The sequence below is a fragment of the Phoxinus phoxinus genome (assembly GCF_949152265.1).
Source record: "Phoxinus phoxinus genome assembly, chromosome: 1".
Classification (NCBI taxonomy): Eukaryota; Metazoa; Chordata; class Actinopteri; order Cypriniformes; family Leuciscidae; genus Phoxinus; species Phoxinus phoxinus.
In genome coordinates, this window is record NC_136876.1 from 54,603,196 (window position 1) to 54,612,901 (window position 9,706).

At 40.3% G+C, this 9,706-nt stretch overlaps 1 long non-coding RNA gene across 1 annotated transcript in view; it reads right to left on the reverse strand.

Annotated features, from left to right (window-relative positions):
* LOC307001741 overlaps positions 1 to 7,224 on the reverse strand; it is a 253,624-nt gene extending 246,400 nt beyond the window's left edge. The window contains exons 1-2 of the long non-coding RNA XR_013798311.1: positions 7,086 to 7,224; positions 6,395 to 6,471 (exon numbers count right to left, since the gene is read on the reverse strand). This is a non-coding gene — a long non-coding RNA (uncharacterized lncRNA). The remainder of the gene's footprint in view (positions 1 to 6,394; positions 6,472 to 7,085) is intronic.
* Between the last annotated feature and the right edge of the window lie 2,482 nt (positions 7,225 to 9,706).

Below are 9,706 nucleotides of genomic sequence, written 5' to 3' on the forward strand. Positions count from 1 at the left end.
TACATCGGCTTTATGAAAAGCTGAACATGTTAAACAACAAAAGGCACCAATACATATAATGTTAAATATAATGTTAAACCCAAACCTCCCTTATCTTCTGCCAGTTTTTTTACCGCTTCAGCTGCTGACGAAGCAACCCTATTACTGTCACAGAGCGACCGGCCCACTGGCATTTCTCTGCTTTGGTGACGAGTCCGACTAGGTTTTGAATCTGTGTTTTACATCGATCATGCTTGGTGCTCAAACGCAGTCAATATGGCCTCTGTTTCCCAAATGTCAGACTGTTTATTGTGAGGATGAAACCATATTAGCATCTGGTTGCTGCTGTTTATCTTCACCCCAGATGTAAAAAATGCACTGTGGAATACTCGGGGTGTATAGCTACGTGTATGTATGTAAACAGCTATAAATATTGATTTATTTTATACGTTACCATATTTTAATATAGGCCTACACTTGATTATATGTTGTGTGTGTAGCATAAAGGACAGCCTTGTGCTGTATAAAAACCAATAAACTACCTTGTATCTTGTATTAGCGGGGGGTTATGGTAGGTTCAATGGCCGTGCGAGATGATGATATTTATCATGTGACGATAACAAAATGACTATCGTTTACAACTATGCTCTATCCTTTATTTCGTGGTGTTGCAAATTCCACACTTTACCGTAATATTTTGGCAAGGGATACTTTTATGTTGGATATTAGCCATCTATCGAGTATCCAACGTTAACCCATAAACCAGGGGTCACCAAACTCTGTCCTGGAGGTCCACAGTTCTGCAGAGTTTAGCTCCAACCCCAATTAAACACACCTGAACCAGCTAATCAAGGTCTCAGGCATACAATAAACTTTCAGGCAGGTGTGTTGGACCTGGTTGGAGCTAAACTCTGCAGGACAGCGGCCCTCCAGGACCGAGTTTGGTGACCCCTGCCATAAACTGTATAAAAAAAGTGGATATAAACATCCCGACGTCACCCATTGGTTTTTGGACTGTCGTTTTGAAGCCTGGCGTTTGGCTGATAGGGTGTCGCCATTTTGATTTTTTGTAACCAGCGGCACTGGACGTGACCATATTTACTTAGCTTGCTTAGCTAGATGCATCTATTATTCACATTAACTGTCATTTTAACAGGGCTGACGATTTTGTCTAGCAAACAACAAGCTTAAAACTAAATGTACTCACCAGAGAAAGTGAACAGCCAACTCCTAATAAGCTTTTTCAACAGCGCTTACACAGTGTACCGTGGGTACGATGTCACTCTGGCCTGATTTACAGATCGCATGGTAACGACTTATCAATCACAGATAGTCCAGCCCTGAAGCATTCTCTGCTTTATGGTTTATTTTCCTCTAAATTGCACCATCATTTACTAAATGAACATCATTTTGTAATGAATAAGACATGAAACTAGCGACTGAGACCATAAACTCATTATTAAAGTGTTTACTGAGGTAATAAATCAGCTGAGAAGTAGGGTCATTTTACCATTATTTCTAATGGAGCCAGACTTCTCTTTGCAACAAGAGGAATGGCCCCCTGCTGGCTGTTAGACAGAATGCAGGTTTAAGTTACAGAGGTTGCCGCATGATTGAGATTACATAAATAACATTCGACAATCACTTGTCACATAAATACATCTCTTGATTGGCCAAGAGCTGCAACACAACTGCAGGAAGTTGAGTTTCTAATGCTATTGTGTGAACAGCTTTTAACCTGATGAGAAATCTCTTCCCACCCCTTGCAATAGCAGTTTGCATCAGTTGATATTGAATAAATTCTCCAAAATAAGAAATATTAAAAATAGATTCATAATTTTTCTTTACCTTCTGCATCCTGGAGATAGTCTCTCCAGAAGGTAACAACCATCTCCTCAGCAGCTCTCTTGTTGCTCCCTTCTGGAGACAGACGAATGCTGAAAAGATTGTCCACCAGCAGTCAGTGTGCTTGCCTCGTAGCAGAACAGAAAGCTGTCTGGATGCCTTTTGATTTTCTCCAGAACCCCAAACATTTTTTAATCCTTCACAGAATCTGTACAAAGAACATGGAACATCATTCATTTAATTGGAGTTCCTGATTCACTTGTGAATTGTCAATTTTCATGTCTCTACATTGTGACCATTTCACTCACATATGCCCCTAAAAACAGATACGAGTAGAGATGTGACGAGACGGAGACACTTAGCTGACGACACAAGACACAATATTGGGTCCATGAGATCTAGATGAGATTTTTACTAAATCTTCAACGCTGAATTATATGACTATGAGCATTAAACACTTAATTTTCCTGCATTCTGGTGATTCGTTTTGCATCATTTTATGGTGGAAATGTTATTTATGAAACAACATTCAGGTGGCAGTTGACAATTTAAAATACAAAAATAACAGAAGCTAATGCAGTAATGCCCTCGGGCATTCTGTATTGCTTTTAGATATGTTTCTCCTGTAAATCAACTTTTCTCATGTACTATCTTTGCTGAGTTAGCTCACATGCAGGAATGATTAGTCTTCCCTCTGTGTGTCTTTTGTTTGGGGAAGTAACTTCTTTAAATGTGATTGTGGTACCTTTTCACCTCAGTGATAAAATGTATAATAAATAATAGTTTTCTGTTCATGATAAAAACTTTATTATATTTTTTATACGCTGATGAGCGTTCCGTTATTGCTCTGCTGATGTTGTAATATACCCTTTAGATCGTCTGCAGACGCAGAATCCTGTTTGGGATTGAATGTTAGTTTGAGACAGAGGTGGAAATCAAAACTAATATTTCCCTCATTTTCAAGTCCCAGTGGTAACAGGTAGGGCATCATTGGCAGTTGGAAGCTGTAGCTTCAAGATATGGGGAAAAGATAAGGAATATCAGCTATATCAGGTGCTTTTTGTTGAAACATTGAACTTTTCATAAAGCCGATGGGCTTGTCAGTGTCACTTTTCATCAACCGACCAATCACAGCCTGTATTGGGCAGGACATTAAAAAAGTTATGCAAACCATGCGATCTTCGGGCAACGACCATGATGCCAGCGCATCTTTTAGACCTTGAGCAATTATGTTGCCTGTGTGGTGATCTGGAAAGTAAGATGTCTGCAGACAGTAGCTTTGGAGTTGCCAAGTTTCATCAATGAAATGTGCTGTCAGGGAAAGGTATGGCTCTGACGTTCTGCTTGACCACAAACCGGTTGTTGTGGCAAAATGTAAAACCTTCTGCACTTCATGCACAAGAGTTTGGTGACATGATTCATACAATTTGGGCAGCGCTGTTTCACTGAAGTATTTTCGTCCAGGCAGTGTGTATCTTGGCTCTAACGTCTTTAAAAGCTGTTTAAACTCTCTTAACAGCTTGAATTGGCGCCATGTCTCTGGCAATGTAATTGGTGACAGTGTTTGTTATATCTTGCCATCTGTCGCTTTTACTGTCGTAAAGAATTTTCTTGGTAAATGAATCAGCCAAAGTTTGTTGCGTGTTTTTTTTGCTTTTACCCTGTCAGCTGCAGGCGCGTCGTGTTCGGCTGACTCGCGAAGCTTTTCATAATCCTCATATTCAGTGCGGTGGGTAGTTCGAAGATGATGAAAGAGATTGGTCGTTGAGCTGCTTTTGACTAACCGATTTGGTAACACTTTAGAATACTGTATCTTACTTACTGCATAACTAATAAGGAATTATTGAAGAACTAGTAGGTAATTCTTCATTAACCCCCTTGGGTCTGAGGGGTTTTTGGGGCCCTTGAGAGGTTTTGACATGCCCTGACATTTGTGCTTATTTTAGCTACTTACAGCATACCTTTGGCCAACACATAATTCTGCTGTATTCAGCACAAACTCTGCTACAATAATATGTGAGCAAAATGGAAGTTACATGTTTGCATTTTATAGAAAAAAAATATTATGCGTGGTTAGTAAGTTTTGGGAAAAAATGTGTCACTGCAATGAGCCCATATAACTCATACTGAATAGTTTGGCACAAGACTTTTGAGTTACCATTCTTGTAGGCTAGAATGTTTACTACAAAATGATGTGAAAATCATTCTGATCACTCTTTCACAAAACAACAATATAATGATTTAAACTTTGCAAGTCAGTTTTTGTGCCAGTACTGCTTTATGCGTAGGGGTGTTGATGGCCATGAATATGAATGAGGGGAGACAATAGACACTCCCCCATCCATGGCTAATGCCCCCATCAAGGTGCTGTGAGGCAGAGAGGAGAATCTGAGAATGAGAGGACATTCAAAGGTTTTGTTTTTTAATCTGTTTTTATTGTAATTCCTCTATGTGGAGGAACTAAATGTTGTGCCTCACAAGACCACAGTGCTACCGTACATATATAAACATATAGTACAAGTCAAACGTTTGGACACATTACCATTTTTAATATTTTTAATATTTTTGGAAGATGGCTGCATTTATTTGATAAAAAATACAGAAACAACAGTAATATTGTGAAATATTATTACAATTTAAAATAATGATTTTCTATTTTAATATACTTTAAAATATAATTTATTTATTTGATCAAAGCTGAATTTTTTTATAACCTGTGATATTTTTTTCAGGATTCACTGATTAAAAAGAAAAGCATTTATTCAAAATAGAAATCTTTCCTAACAACATAACTTAACACATCCTTTAAAAAAAAGAAAGAAAGGTAGTGTATACTGTTACAAACAGACTCATGGGCGAATGTGAGTAAACAGAGGTCACTTGTGGTCCAGTTTCCCGTGCAGGAATCATGCAGTCTGTGCAACCATGTCAACATCAGTCTCGGTTTTCCATGACAGGGTGGACTTGGACCTGTTGCTTGTTTGCCGTGGCTCTCTTCGGGACCGGTGCTTGGACATGTTCATTTTCACATCTGTTGATAACACAATCAAAGAAACTGTATTATTATCGCTATCAATCACTATGGCCATGGATTAAGAAAAAGACAACCGATTTTGTAATTTCACACAAGAATAGGTAGGCCCTACTTGTATATTATGACGAGTATATTATGTATATTGTAAACACAATTACATTTCATCAGTAAAATATTACGTCTGTGCCAGTGGCGACTGCTGGTCTTTCAAAGAGGGGAAGCTCATTTTCGGTCTACATCATAAAAATGGTCCAAAACTTCCATCAAAATATGTGTATCGTGATTGTCAAAACATTAGGTAATTAAACAGAATTTTATTAAGTTTAGTAAAAACATGTTACAATGTTTACATGGTACAATGACTGTAGGCTACTGATTTTATTATTGCATTTCAATTCAATTTCATTCTTTTGATTTGATTCGGATCTTGATTCAATATCGATTCATTTTGATAAATATTAGGTAACGTTAGCCTAACTTACAAAAAAAAAAAATCTCATACATGCTGAGAGCCCTGTCAGCTGGTATTATTATTAAAGGTTAAATAACATCTCAAATTAAATATAATACAAATATAATATAAAGATGTCATACAGTGCACATATTTAGCAAAATACTCCTCTCTGTAGCTAATTTTTCTAGCCAACTAACGTGCAATGGTTATTAAATGGCTTTCTTGATCCTGAGGTAACGTACGTTAAACCCTGGTTAAACCTAAACGTTGTGCCATTTTTCTTTCCGCGTTGAAAAACACTGATTGCTCGATATTAAGTATGAGGGATATACATTTTGGTAAGTTGTACTGGATCTTTCAACATGCTGATTCGTGTTTATTTATTATTTACTAGTTATAAAGAGTGAGAGATGATCTGTCACGTCACATTTACAAGTGCTAAAGCGATATTTATTGTTTGAATTTCGTAATACAATTTACAGAATCGGAGAGCTGAGAATTTGCTTATCAAAAGTAACCTTCTCTTTGGTGTCTGTCAGTGTCAGTGTCCTCTTTGCTTCGCGATTTTTCCCTGCGTGAGAAAAGCGTTTTTCAGTTTACTTTTCACTGAGCTCGAATAGCTTCAGCTATGGACAGAAATTCTGTCAATCAAAAGGAGATGACAGACCCTCCAATCACCACGCAGACGCTCGGAGTCCGGGCCCGCCCACTTCTCCATTCCCCCCAGAGACGCTGAGCGTCCGTGGGCGGGACATAATCGCAGCATTTATCCAATGACCGTCTAGTTTCGCAGCACTGAAAAAAACTGTTCAAAGCAGCCCCATTGAAGTCAATGGACGCTCGGCTTCAACAGAAAAATGCACTGTGACGCTGCGGCAATGAATGAGAAGGAAATCGAGTCAGCTGACCAGCTGCTGATTCTGAACGAACTCGTCTTCGAGATGAACGCGTTCTAAAGCATTTTTAGTCAATAAAATGTTAACAAAATAGTACATATATTTGACCATTAATTGTTGACATTATAGGGGAAGCCGAGCTTCCCTTGCAGTCTTAAAGAAATCGCCACTGGTCTGTGCACTTACCATCATTCTCGATTGAGAACTGAACGACACCTGCGTGTCCCTCTGCTGGAGAAGGAGAGTGTGATGCAAACACATTCCTAAAAAAATAAAAACAACTGTGTTAGCATACATTATCCAAAGATGGGCGATTAATGGGTATGGACGCACAATGCATGTAGTCTATATATCTGTTGATGGGCCATAGGACGGAGAAATATCTATTTATGGGCCATAGATCGCGAGCTATTGATGGCCATTATCTGCGCACGCATTTAGAGCATTTCAAACATTTACACCTGCATTCACAATCATCTGTGGCAATATTTTAGCGTGTGTCATAGGCTAACCAAAACCGAACATTTATATATAAAAATATAATGTCTAGTATTTAGACAGTATCACATTTTACCGGAGGCTGAAATATATTTGCACTAAATCATATTTACACCTAAGCAGATATTCGCAAAAGTCAGTATTTTTAGCATGATAATCAGTGTCATAAGCTAATCAAAACGGATTGAAATATAATACAAATATGTTTAGAGAGTAATATCACATTGAAACACGACCATATACGAATGTTAGGGATATTGTAAGGCAATCTTTCCTGTAAGATGTCAAAAGCTAACCAAAACTAAGCAAAATATAGTCTGAAAATTCACATGAGTTCTATATAATCAGAAAATAATTATATAAACACTTAACAACTTACTCGAACTTGTATCCTCTGTGGGATCAATTCGCTCTTGAAAATGCAGCCGTTCTCCGTCTGAGATGCAACCGTTTCTCTGAGGAAAAGGTGAATTCTTCCTCGCTGTCCATAATCATCTGGAGGACGACTTTACCGGAGAAGCGTGCCATCCTCAAAACGCTGTGAATCTGACGAGAAATCTGTGAATCTGACGAGAAACTGCGTGTTTTCATCATGGCATCGATCGGAGGGCGTGTGCGAGGCGTATAGATCACCTCAACTATTAGCATGTGAATAGCGCCGGGGGGCGTGGCGGCCTCAGCTCATTAAAAATAATGAAGAGAGAACGAAAAACTGCGTCTCTCCTTGGTTTCAAACGGATTACATAAACTAAGAATATGTGTTTTTAAATATAAATTACTTCATTTAAAAGAAGAGAATTCTAGCTTCATAAAGACAAATCTCTCGTTCCTGGGTGACAAGTATTCGCTGAGTTACAGTTCATTTTCAGACGCGTTTCAGAATGGACTTCCCTGACAGAGAGAAGGCAGAACTCGCATCATGTTTATTTTTCTTTATTTGGCGAAAGACACAACACTTTGTTTTTATTGTGAGTATACACAAAAAAAATAGAAACTTAACTGGATCGAATGATGTAAAACACTTAAATGTAAGATCAAAACCAACAAAGTATTTTGAATCTCTTTTGCACTGATAAGAAAAAAAGCGAGCAGATCACGCCGGCGTGATTGCCGACCCCAGGGGGTTAACTACTTATTCACTACTGTTAACTACTAAGGAAGATGTGTTAACTAATCAGTATGTAATATAATTTTAGGATTGTGTCACGAGGTGACAAAGTGAAAGCGGAATTTGTGTTCCCCCCGGGACGGTGTCACTGTAACACCGGGCTAGTCTGGGTTGTGTATCTGTCACCATAACAACGCTAATGACAGATCGACATCAGGTGCGGGGGATATACGCTGGGATCTGTGATAGGGCTGTGGAGGCAGATGGACTACATAAAAGGGAAGTGCAGAGACAGTGAAGTGGTTGTTCTTTCCTTTGGTGTGTTCCCCCGAGAGAAGTCGGTTTCTTTGGTGGTGTTGCTGATGTGTGGAGGTATCTGAAGAGTGTTGCGGGGGCTCGGCTGTGTGAAGGGTGCAACGGCGATTGAGGGAACACGAGTGAAGACGTCAAGGGATGGAAAGAGAGTGAGGTATGGGAATCAAGTGAAGACTGGAGAACGCCATCATCATTGAAAGGGAGATAAGTAGTATGATCTTGGGTCTTGTTGAATGTATGCACCTGCACCGAGACGGATGTACAGTTGTGAAGTGTATTGATCACGAGTGTCGTGTCACTTGAGCGTGGGTGGATTGAGCGATCATTGAACTCCTGTTCTCTTCTTCCGAGTGTGGGCAAGCGGCGAGGACGCTCTGTCCCCCGTGTCAGTAAGGAGGCACCCAAATCTCCTCGCTATTGGATGAGACTCGATTCAGCACGACAGTGGAAGGAACGATCGTTAGGTGAGTGCTGGCCTTATTGCACTGAGAGAGGGAGAGTGGATATGCAGTGCCTCAATTGATGTGTTTGCACAGTATTGGCTTGAAGTGAGGTTGCAGTGTGTAGGGAATATATATACTAACCGCCGTGTACTCACCATCTCGACATTTCATCGCTGTCACTGAAGAAGGACTCCAGGTGTTTAATGTTAATAATTATCCTTACATGTTGGAATGCTATACACGCTTGGATACACGTACACACGCTTGGATATTCACCTGTCTGGTAGAAGATTCTTTCTGGCCACCAGCTCCCGCACCGGCCACGTCCTGATCGTTCGACGGTCCATGAAGGTTGGCTCACCTCGATACTTACCTGTCTGTCCAGCGCAGGATCCCCACGATCACGAGACTCCGTCCCGCTCTGCGCCCAAACAAAGGTATACGTGCTTGGATACTCACCTGCCTGGTAGAAGATTATTTTCTGGCCACCAGCTCCCGCACCGGCCACGTCCTGATCGTTCGACGGTCCAAGAAGGTTGGCTTACCTGGATACTTACCTGTCTGCCCAGCGGAAGATCCTCTTCCATCACGAGATTCTGTCCCGCTTCGCGTCGTGAAGAGGTATACGGTGGCCGACTTCCTCCTCCCATAGTTGTCACGTCCGGGCGCGAGCTGCCATGAAGAAAACTCCACGCCTTCCCGGGGGTCCGAGGTCTGGTCCCGCTCTGGTTGGGGGACACAGAAGCATAATCAAGACTTTTAAATTAATTTTATTCAATAAACCTTGTTAACTTTTATTAATTTGTCTGCTTGGTCTTTGGCACGCTCCTTGAGGTGGTCCTGGGTTTCAGGGGTGGGTGCAGTCTGGCTTGACCCCCCCGACCTGTGACAATTGTGTTAACTCTCTGGGGACCGCAAACGCGACGGCGCGTTTTGCTTGTTTTTTTTATCATAGCAGCAAAATAGACATAAAAAATACTCCGTCATTTTTGGTCATACAGACTTAAGAAATATGAAAAAATAAGCTGTTAAATGTCTACTTTTTTATGTGTCCACTTACAATCGAAATAAAACATTGTGCTTTTGTAAAATAAAGAAAATAAACAGGGTGTGCTTTCTGCCTCTCCGTCTCCG